At 62.4% G+C, this 10,618-nt stretch overlaps 1 long non-coding RNA gene across 1 annotated transcript; it reads left to right on the top strand.

Annotated features, from left to right (window-relative positions):
* Positions 1-2,286: 2,286 nt before the first annotated feature.
* On the top strand, positions 2,287-3,878 carry LOC131517816 (uncharacterized). The gene is made up of 2 exons (XR_009264852.1): positions 2,287-2,468; positions 3,449-3,878. It is a non-coding gene; the product is annotated as an uncharacterized LOC131517816 (long non-coding RNA).
* Positions 3,879-10,618: the final 6,740 nt, after the last annotated feature.

The raw sequence follows: 10,618 nt of genomic DNA, 5'->3' as shown, positions 1-10,618 counted from the left end.
GTTCGGTTCCGATGTGACTTCCGTCCCTTTCCAATCTGCTTTCAGCTCAGTGTAACTCAATTTCTGTTTAATCCACTTCCTGTGGTCGGGCGCCGGGCCGGGAGCCAGGAACGGGGACACGGGGAGGGTCTCGCCCAGAGGGCGGCCCAGGGGTGGCAGGGAGAGGGTGGAGGCCACGTGACCCTGTGCCCACCGGAGGGGCACCGACCGTGAGGCACCGCAGAGCACAGGTGCCTGTGGGCAAAGGCGTGTCTAAGCCGCCAGGGACACGACTGGGCACGTGCAACCACATCCTTCGCTGTCATCCTCCGCAGAGACCCCGACGTGTTTTCGTGCATTGCGAGCTTCTAGGAAGGGGCAGAGGTAGAGGTTTCTAGAAGCAGTGCACCAGCTCCAGACGAGCACTATCGCAGAGAGCAGATCCCTGACTGCGCTGAGGACCGCCGGGGTCTCTTCCCACGCCGGCCGCCGGTGGAGGTGGAGGGAGGGAGGGTGGAGGCCGGGCTCTGATGGTGCGGCTCTGGGACCTTCGCTGAGCTGGACCCCCACGTGAGCGCCTTGCTTGGCGGCCGATCTGCTTCCCGCTCTCAGGACAAACCAAGACGGAACTCCTGAGCCCGACGGCGTGCCAGGGACGGAGCGCTCGTACGGACAGAAATCGGTGTCTGGGGCCGGGCGTCCCGGAGCGCCGGGTGCCGGCCGGAGGCGCCGTCCCGCCAACCTGCATGTCTCCAGGACGCGGCGGCCAGTCCTTCCTGGGGCGGCTCGAAGCACGACGGGCGGAGAAACAAATCCTCACCTTCCCTCGCCCGGCAGATGACTGATTTCCAGACGGCTCTGCAGAACGGCCCCAAAGTTGAAGCCCAGACTCTGAGCGGGAGCAAGTTGCACGGGAAGTCTGAGGACACAGACCCAATTCATCATTATTTACGAACCAACACGGAGGGGTTTATTACTCTGATTATTCACTAATCATTCCCCGTAAATGCGGGAACCGGCAAAACCCCACAGAATCAATAAAGTGGTAAGTTCCCCGTCTAAATCACGGCACCTAGTATTCTTGAGTAAACCTTTCGGTAATTTACAAAGGCTGTTGAATTTTATAGTAAGTGTTTTTCAAACCAAGCTGGATTCTAAACAATAATGACTTTTTAATGTGGCTCTGTGATTACATTGTCATAGTGACATACGGGGGTCTTTGACTGCATCCGAAATGAGCCTGGTGTGAATTACTCGCAGGCACAGACCAGCGCGGCCCCAGGTAAAGCAATCTTCATAAATTACCCTCCAATCCGGGCGGCCTGGCAGGCGAGGCCTGATGCCAATGTTGGCAACTTAAATTTCAACAGACAATTTGTAAACACGCTCCTCCCTTTGTTCCGGAGCAGTGGCCTTGGCCCTGCGGTTCTGAATGCCGGAGGCCCCTCCTGGGTCAGCCCGCCAGGCGCTGGCTGTGACCTTGTGTTCACCGCTCTGGGGCCCGCGGCGCCCTTGGCTGCTTGCGTGGAACAGCGGGAAAGGCAGCCAACGCCGTGTCGAGCGCTCGAGGCCCACGTGGCTAGTGGCCTCCCTCCGGGGCATCAAGGACGACCACCCACCGTGGGGAGGACTCTGCTGCTCAGCGCTGCTGGATGGCACGGAGGGAGGCTGGAGCCCTCTGCGGTTTAGTGACTCCAGCCCCTGCCGGGAAGGGCTCAGAGGCCCCGCTGCCCCCAACTGGAGGCCCACCCACCGTGTTTCCGAGCTGCCCAGTCTCCGGTTCGGGTGCTGCGGTGGGCCAGGGCCTGTGCTTGACACGGAGCGGGACCCAGACACGGACGAGGCACAGTGAGAACAGGCTTCTCTCCAAGAGTGTGGGACGTGGGCAGGGGCCGAGGCAGGCCACGTGATGGCCACACTTTGGGGATGCAGGTGCTCCTGAATCCAAAGGCCCCGGGCAGGGTGGCGGGGCCTGAGAGACCAGGGCGAGGGGCCGGGGCACCGCACGAAGGGGCTGGAGCTGAGTCCCTCCCTGGCCCCTGAGCCTCTCAGCCCTCCGGCCGGGGAGGCCCCCACACCACCCACACAGCCCGGGCTCTGGCTCAGTGCCGGGGTGGGACTCCCGTGGTGCTGCCCTCTCCCTGGGAAGCCTCGGGTCGGGGTCTGCTACCCCCCGGGCCGTCCTCTCCGTCTTCCTGGACCCCCCTCCGGGACGGACGCCGGCTCATCTGTGGATGCAGAGCCCAGCTGTGTCCGGGGAGATTTTGCCAAACACTTGCGAGGCTTCTAGAGCCATCGGAGATGACCGTTCCGGAAGCTTCTGAAGCAGCAGATTCTTCAAGAGAACAGAAGGACACCCTCCCCCAACTGTCATGCCCCCCTGTCGTGACAGGGAGCACCCCCATCACACGTGTGTCCCCGGGCTCCTAGGCACTACACCAGATCAGGGGGGCGAAGGGGCAGAGGCTCCTGACAGCAGTGAGATATTTGTATGTCAAAAGGCCCAGGTTTTAAAAAGTTGGTCGTACCCACTGGGTGATCTCTTATAATTTTATGTAAAGCACAGTTTCACAGCTAGCCGTGCTGATTCTGAAACTGCACCTGGCGGGATGTCCCGGGACTCGGCGGCTCTGGCCTCCCGGGGTCCTTGAGGCCCTGCTCCTTCGGGGGGCTCCACGGCCGTCTGCCTCCCAGAGTGGAGGCCTGCACCCTGAATCAGTGGCTGTTCCCAAGAGAAGCGGGACGTGGCTGTGGTGCTCTGGATGGGGACCCTGAGGGGTGAGCTGGAGGGGCCGGTCTGAGGGCCCAGGTGCGACCCAGGGTACTGGCCGTGGGCACCGGGACCTCCTCTGCAGCCTCAAATGCCCAGGAAGACGGCCGGGTCTAGCTGTGATCCTGTTGGCTGGGGACCCGAGGTCCCCAGGACAGCTGCCCGTCAGTGAGCCTTCCTGGGGTTGGCTCCCGCACCTGCCACAAGACGATGGGGGGCCTGCCAGCAGCAGACACAGCCCCCGAGAGGGCATTATCATCACCCCCGATTTATGGGCAGGCCGGCGGGCCGAGTGACGGAGGGACCGCCACCCGGGCCCGGCGCTGTGAGGGGCAGGGGCTGGCTAGGAGCTCACCGCTTCTTGGGCCGAAGCTTACTGTCCTCCCGTACAGCTGGGGGGTGGGGGTGGTGGAGCACCCAGGGGCCGGGAACACCCGAGAAGCTTGCGGTGGTCCCGCACCGCCCACGGGCCGGCTCTGCTGCGAGCACGAGGCAGCCCCGCCTTTGGCCCCACAGGCCCCACACCGTGTCCCCGCCTGGGCCGGCACCGGCCCCTGGGGGCACCCGGTGAGCCAGGCCCTCGGCTTCGCAGACTTGCTGGGAAAATCCAACGGGTTAACGGGTCGCGGACGGCTGGGCCCAGGGTCGGGACGGCTAGTAAGTTCGTCCTCAGTATTTCACAGAAGCGCTCGTTTGCAGTCACGGGCCGCTTTCCAGAGGAAAAAGACGCTTCGGAGAAGCAGCAGAACCCTGTTAACGTCTCTGCTTTAAGAAAAATAAGGAAGAAGTCAGGAGCCGCATCGCCTTCCGTCAAGACACCTGCGGGACCCGATTTAATTTCTGCTGCCGTGGACGACGGAGCCGGGAATTCTCACGGGAGGACTTTCGAAGGAGGAGGTGCTAAGTACATCACGTCCAAAATTAACACGGTCTTCCAATCTACGCACCAATTCAAAACCCGATTTAACAACCTGCTCTTACCGAAGTCAATTGGCGAGCATTCCATTATAAACACAGATGAAATCCCCCCCCATCTACCAGATAAATAATTTTCTCCCCACACCTAAGCGGCACGCATTAACTTAACGGGTAATGATCTAAATTATGTATTAAACTCAATTACTTTTTATTACCGCTTTCCAATTAGGGTGCCCTGATTGACTCGCCCGCACGGTGCCTTCTCGTGGGATGGACCCTGTCTCCCGCCCCGGTTCCGGCCGTGCTCGCGCCGCTCAGCCCCGGCTAATTGAGTGTCTGCCCTCCATCCAGCCGGTGGCCGAGGCGCGGCTCCTGATGCTGAATTACCAGCTAAATTACCCATCTGCCGGAGTCCCTCTCGGCAAACTCTTCTAACACGGCACTCTCTCCCGGCCTCCCGCACGGAGCGCCCCCCACAACCCCAGGGACGATGCACCCCCAGGGCAGGCTCCGGGGACCGGTGGGCCCTTCCACGGTCGGGCACCGTGAGGCTACCGTGACAAACACCCCGACTTCCCAGAGATAACGGACAGCCGCGTCCGTCGTGGGCTGGCCGCCGGGTCCTCCGGCAACCAGCCTCCCTCGTCACGACCTCCCCTCGTTAGCGAAAACAATCCTTTGAAGAATCCAGACTCCTCTGACAACGGTCACCTGTGTTCCTATCCTCGACTCTACTGTCTGGGTCCTGGGGCAGGGAGCCCGAGCTCAGGTGCGGGCAGGTTCAGAAACAGGCACAGGCCTCCTGGTTCGTAGGCCGAGTCCTCTGCTGCGTTCTCCTGGGGGGAAGGTGTGGGGAGCTCTTGGGGGGCTCTCATAAGGGCCCGAAGCCCTCACAAGGGGCGGCGCAACTGGGGTGAGCCACCTCAGAGCGGACCCTCCCATCGCCACCCCACCCCCCACCAAGGGCAAAGTGGCAGGCTGGAGGGGGGCCCAGACCCCCCCCCCCCCAGGGAGGGGAGGGAGGCTTCCCGGATGGAGACGGAGGGCTGGGAACCACAACACTACTGGCCTCCGGGGCCTCGACCGTCCACCCGGCCTCTCCGAGCAGCCCTGAGGGGGCCCGTGTGGCTGGATGGGGGCTGCCCGCGGGCACGCCGTGGGGTGGGGTGGGGGTGACCGGGCCTCGCCTCACCAGTCAGGGAGCAGAGAAGAGCCCCCGGGCAGGCCCCTCAGAGAACCCTCTGGAAAGCTAGCAGCCAACAAGTGGGCATCCGTGTGCCATCCATCTGCTACCCCAGAGTGAGCCCCCGCCAGCCCAGCCCCTGAGGGCGGGCGGACGAGAGACAGGCTGCAGACGCGGAGCCAGGGAAGACGTTTCAACGGCCAGGTCTGACCCTCGACCCTGCAGGGACGCCGTGCCCACATTCCAAGTGGCCGAACGTCCTGGCCCCGGGTGAGGGTGGCGTCCAGAGAGCGTGGGGTGCCAGCCGGCTCTGTGGTCACCTGGGGGGCTATCGAAGAAACGCCTCCTCTCTGCGCTCATGGCCCAGCAGCAACCTGGAGCCGGCAGTGAGCGGGACGGTGGCCCCGGCTGGCCCGCACCTAAGACCCCCCAGAACCCCACAGGGTCGGAGGGCCCTCTCACCTTCCAGCACAGGGAAAATCCAGTGAGACTCAGAGGGCCCTCTGGGGCAGAGCCGGGATGGGACCTCTTGTGTATGACAGGCTCACACCCGACCCTCGACGTCTGCAGCCGCTGTCAGGGGCCCGGGAGAGGTCCGTGCAGCAGGGTCCTGGGGGAGGGGAGAAGCCCGTGCAGTCCTGGGTGGGTCACACTGGGACCAGAGGGACGTCCAGGGTCACGTCCAGAGGTGTAGCTGGGCACTAGAGGACCGTGAAATCCAAACCTGGCAGAGATGGGGGAGGGTGTGTGAGTGAGCACGGCTGTGTGTGCTCCTGTCTGCGTGTACGTGTGAGCGTGTGCGTGCTGGGAGCCTCCCCAGCAGGGTCCTCAGGCTCGTCGCAACCCCCAGTCTGGGACACCTGCTCGCCTGGCACAGGTCGGTGGGAAGGATCGTGGATTGTAGCACCAGCCGGAGGCCTCTGGGCCCCATCTCCCCGTTCACCCCTGAGTGGCCTCAGTCAGGTGACGTGACCTCTCCAAGCCTGGCCACCTCCTCTGCCCCTCCACTGCTGTCCCACCACAGGGTCCCCCCGGCGGTCCCTCCGGCCACACCTGCTCCAGGCTGGCACAGGGGTGGCCAGGAGACCCGGCCCCTGGACCCTCCTGAAGGTCTGTCCCTGTGCCGGGTCCCTAGGGGCCACAGGCAAGAAGGAGGCCCGGCTGCAGCCTCCAGGGACCCAGGAGGCGTGACCTAGGAGCGCAGGCCAGGCAGGGAGGGCACCGAGGCTGGACAGTCCTGGAGGACTGTCTGGAGGAGGAGGCTTCCTGCCACAGCCCTCGCCCTGGCCCGCGTCCCTTTCTGGTGGTTCCGCTCTGGGGCAGTCTCAGTGCCGATGACGGACAAGAAAGTGCCGTCCCCGCGAGCCCGCGGCCCCCGCCCCGTCTCACATGGCCCTGGAGTTGGCTTTTTGTTTGTTTGATGAATTCTTCCGATGTTCAAGAAAGAAATTAATTTTACTTATTCCTCCAAGCGGTCATTAGAAAAGCTTTTAATGAACACAGTAAAACCCAACTAATTATCACAATGGCATTTTACTCTAAATAAAATTGACAGGAACCACGAATGTGACGCGTATAATTCTCCTCAGTTTATTAAAACCCATTTATCACACTTTATCCTAGAGGAAACTCATCATATTGGTCTGCGATAATTTAACTAATATTTCCTCGCTGCATCTAATATTTAAGGGGAGTTTACTGATATTAAAGTCATAATGCATTATATGGAGATGACCTTGCATTCTAATTACTGTTCTTGGTGAGGAGTGGGGCAGAGCAATCCTGGCAGCCCTCTAGGCGGGAGCCAGCGAGCAGCTAACGGCTAGGCTCTCCTTACACGAGATCCCTTCCCGGTCTCCGTGGGTCAATCCGGCTGTCCAGAGTGGCACGGGAGGGACCCACTTCCCCCTGGACTTGGCTGGGGCCTGGGGTGGAGACCCCCGAGGGCGACCCCTGAGTGACCACACCGAGCCCAAGTTCGCATCCCTGGTGTCCCCCAGAACCGCGGCAGACGCACCTGAGTGTGGAAAACAGGGCTTCTTTCTGGTAACTTCTGACCCAGAAACCACGTTCTTCCTAAACCCAGGCTTGAAAGGTCAGCGTTGCGACACACGTCCGGCTCTGAGATCACGTCTGTATACCCTGAAGACTCTCCAGACTCGGGCGGCGGGACCTCTGCTTCGTGTCCGGTGCGCATGGCTCCAGGCTGAGTCCCGCCATCGGCCCCTCCCCGGCACGCATACCTGCATCCGCGGGGAGACCGCCAAGCCCGCTGCGCCCCCCTCGCCCCCGCTGCGCCCCCCTTTGCCCACGCTGCGCCCCCCTCGCCCACGCTGCGCCCCCCCTCGCCCACGCTGCGCCCCACTCGCCCACGCTGCGACCCACTCACCCCCGCTGCGACTCACTTGCCCACGCTGCACCCCACTCACCCACGCTGTGACCCACTCGCTCACACACGCTGGTGGGGTCAGGCAGCCGGTGCTGCTGTGGTGGGCGATTCCGGATGAAAACAACCACAGACGGGCTGATCCCAAGCGCGGTGTTCCCACGCGCCCGTGCAGGCGCAGTGAGGGGTCTGCCCATCGGGCACCCTGGCTGATGCTGTCCCCCCATCCTGTGACGCTGCCCTCTCAGCACGGGGTCCCTGGGGTCCCACCTGCCATCGCTGCTTCAGGCTCCCCCTTGGAGGGACCGCATTCTGCCGCTCGGGCACAGCTGATTCCAGACTGCGGTGACGCAGGGGAAGCTGTGCCCGTCCCGTGAGCCGGCCGGGGCACCAGTGATGGATCCAGCCATCTGTCACCCGGCACGACTTCTGTGCTTCCAGCTCTGGTCACGTGGCCCGATCAAGCCGCCATCAAGACCCCTGGCCGCCGCCCCCCACGCTCCTCCTGCCACCTGCCCCTCCCGCTTTCACTGCCACGCGGCCCACAGCACGCAGACCGTCCTCGTCCCCAGCCGCCCTCTCCTCCTGTCTCCGTGGAGGGGCTCTGGTCACCTCACGGAGCCCCAGGTCGGGAGGAATGGGGACACGCCCTCCCCCTCCCCCCACCTCCCTCCCACCCCTCCTCTGCCTGAGGAGGCTGCCTCCAGGACTCTCAGTGAGGAAGCCACAGAAGCCACCCTCCTTCCCTCCCCTTCCCAAAGGCGGAACTCACCCCTGGCACTCCCCTCCTGCACCCACCCCGTCCCCAACTCCACCTGCTTTCTCCAGGGCCAGGCTTGACCTTAAACTTGAGCTTGCTTGCTGAGTCTCAGGGACTCCTTCTGTCCCCTGTCACTTATCCCCCACGCACACCGGCCTCCCCTGGTTTCTCCCCCTACCTGGGTGTCCACCTGCCCCTCTGTCCGTGCTCCCGGTTCACCCGGCGGCTCCTCCCGCTCCTCAAACCCAGGGGCCCGCCCGCGGCGTCACCCCCTCCTCCTCCCCGAGATTCGTCCCCACCTCCAGCTCTGACAGCCTTTCTCCTGAGCCCCAGACCCGGAGAGCAAGCTGCCTCCTCCAGTCTCTCCCTCTTGCCACAGTCCTTCCGTAAATCACCCGAGTCGCCCGGTCCTGCGTCCCTGGGGAGCAGGGCACAGAGCGGGAAGCCCCCCTCCCCCGCCGTGTGGAGGTGCTGGGGGGGCCCTCCTCCACCCTCCCCCCCCCCCCCCCCCCCGCCGTGTGGAGGCGCTAGCCTGGTGTCTGTACGTCGGGGCGCACACGTATGCACGTACAAACGACAGCGTGCAGTTGTGTCCGGTGGTTTTGCCGTGAAACCAGTGGACTTGTGCATATTTCACAGCTTGTCTGCAACTCGCTTTGCGCACGAGCTCCGCGTCTCGGGGAGCGCTGTGGCTGGCGCGCGCAGCCGGCCTCGTGTTTGGATGGAGGCGTCGCTCCGTCCTGGGGCCCTGGGGCCGCTGCTCCCGCGTCCTCCGCCCTTCTTTGCTGGGGAAGAGTCAGCCGCTTCTGCGCGCTTCCCTCTCGAGTTGCTTCTTCCGGATTCTTCTATGCACGTGGCGTTCCTCCCCGGGGCAGATCTGGGGGGCGGGGGACACAGGGCTGTTTTTCACGGACGTTCCCAAGGCGTGTCCTGAAAAGGCTGGAAAGAGGACCCCTCCCGACGCACGGAGCCTGCCTGTTTTTCCCACGCCCTCGCCATCGCTGGAGAGAGAAGCTCCGCCTTCCTGTCTCCGGTGCCCCGTCGCTGCCACCCCTGACACCCGGTGAAACCAGCCGTGGTTTACCTTTGCGTGTGAGTCCTCGTGTCCTTTTCCTCCACCCACAGAGGTTATCTTCTTACGACTCAGAAATCTACACGTAATTGTCCCCCCGGCCGCCTGTTCCGGACGCATCTGTGGGCCCCGCATCGGCCCAGCGCGCAGACCACACGGCCTGTGTCTGGGCCGGTCCGCGCCCCGGCCGCCAGTCTCCGCGGTTCTTTCCCACGCGTGGGCTGGGTCCGCCCAAGCGTTTTCTCTTCCAGGCGAGTCAGGCGGCGCATCACAGGCCGTAATTGCGGTTTACTGGGGGCGCCGACGGGGCGCAGACTCCCTTTCCTCCTGGCAGGTGCGGTCCCTCTCCCCGCGGACTCGGATTTCCTTCTGCGTCTGCCCGATGTCCTCACACAGGCTTGTGCGCCTTTCTGCTACTTTTCTCCCAAGACGGCCGGCAGTTTTCCTAGCGGTTGTGCCCGGGGGCACCCTCCTCGGTGGCGATTCCTCAGGTGGTGGAAAGCTACGGGTTTTAAAGACACTTGCCTTGTCTCTATCTTACTGAAGTCTCTTGCTAGTTTGCTGCTGCGTTTCCGCTTTATAGTCGATCCGGTTGCTAGCAAATCACGTCTCCCGTCCTCAGACCCAAAGGCCTGGACGTGGGCCTACAGTGTGGCCTAGCAGCCTGAGGGCTGGCATCCTCATCGGCCGCAGGCTTTAACGGGAGCCCACGATGCTCCCCCAGGCGTGAGGCCGCTGTCGCCGTCACACGGGACTTCTCACGCGGCGGGGCCCACGTCTACTCCGCTGTTGTGAATTATAACGAGCTCCGCTGGTAGATTCCAAACCCGGCGTGTCCCTCCTGAGCGCGGTGGCATATTCGGTGGTGGGGATAAGGCACGGTGGACCGACCCTCCCCACGTGTGAATCCGCGGTCGTTTCCACTCTCCACGCTGCGGTCCCCCCAACGGCCCCGTGTGCGTGGCGGGGGCTGGTGTGCGAGGCCCCCCGCCGCAGGGAGGGTTGCTGGCTCGCCTATCTGTGCGAGAGTTTTTCACAGTGCCTGGCACGTCGTTAAGTGCTAAAGAAGTGTTAACCACTCTCCTCATCGTCGCCATTAAGTATTGACAGATTGCTGTCCGAAGTGTCTGTGCCAATTTACACGCCCGCCAGCCACGGACAAAGCTCCCGTTTCCACAAATTCATGGCAGCGCTCCGTGGTATCAGACTTATTAATTTTTTACACCCTAATGGGTGAAAAATGGCGTCTCGTTGTTTTAATTTGTGTTCCTCGCCGTTCGCTGTGAAGCTGGGCCGACTTGTGCATATTTATTGCACGTTGTTTTCTCCGCGTATTTATAGTTTCCTATCATTTGCTCGTTTTTGTATTGGGTCGCTTGCCTTTTCCTTATTGATTTTCAGGAATTATTTATGTATCCGAGTAGTGATACTTTATTGGTTATGTGGGTCGCAAATACATCCTCCCAGACTGAAGCTTGTATTTCTCGCTTTATGGATGGTGCCTTTTGCTGAACAGAATTTTAAATTTTAATGTGTCTGATGCACCGAAC

Source organism: Neofelis nebulosa, chromosome 7 (assembly GCF_028018385.1).
Source record: "Neofelis nebulosa isolate mNeoNeb1 chromosome 7, mNeoNeb1.pri, whole genome shotgun sequence".
NCBI lineage: Eukaryota > Metazoa > Chordata > Mammalia > Carnivora > Felidae > Neofelis > Neofelis nebulosa.
Note: the sequence above shows the minus strand (reverse complement) of the source record. Positions and strands in the feature narration are given on the sequence as shown.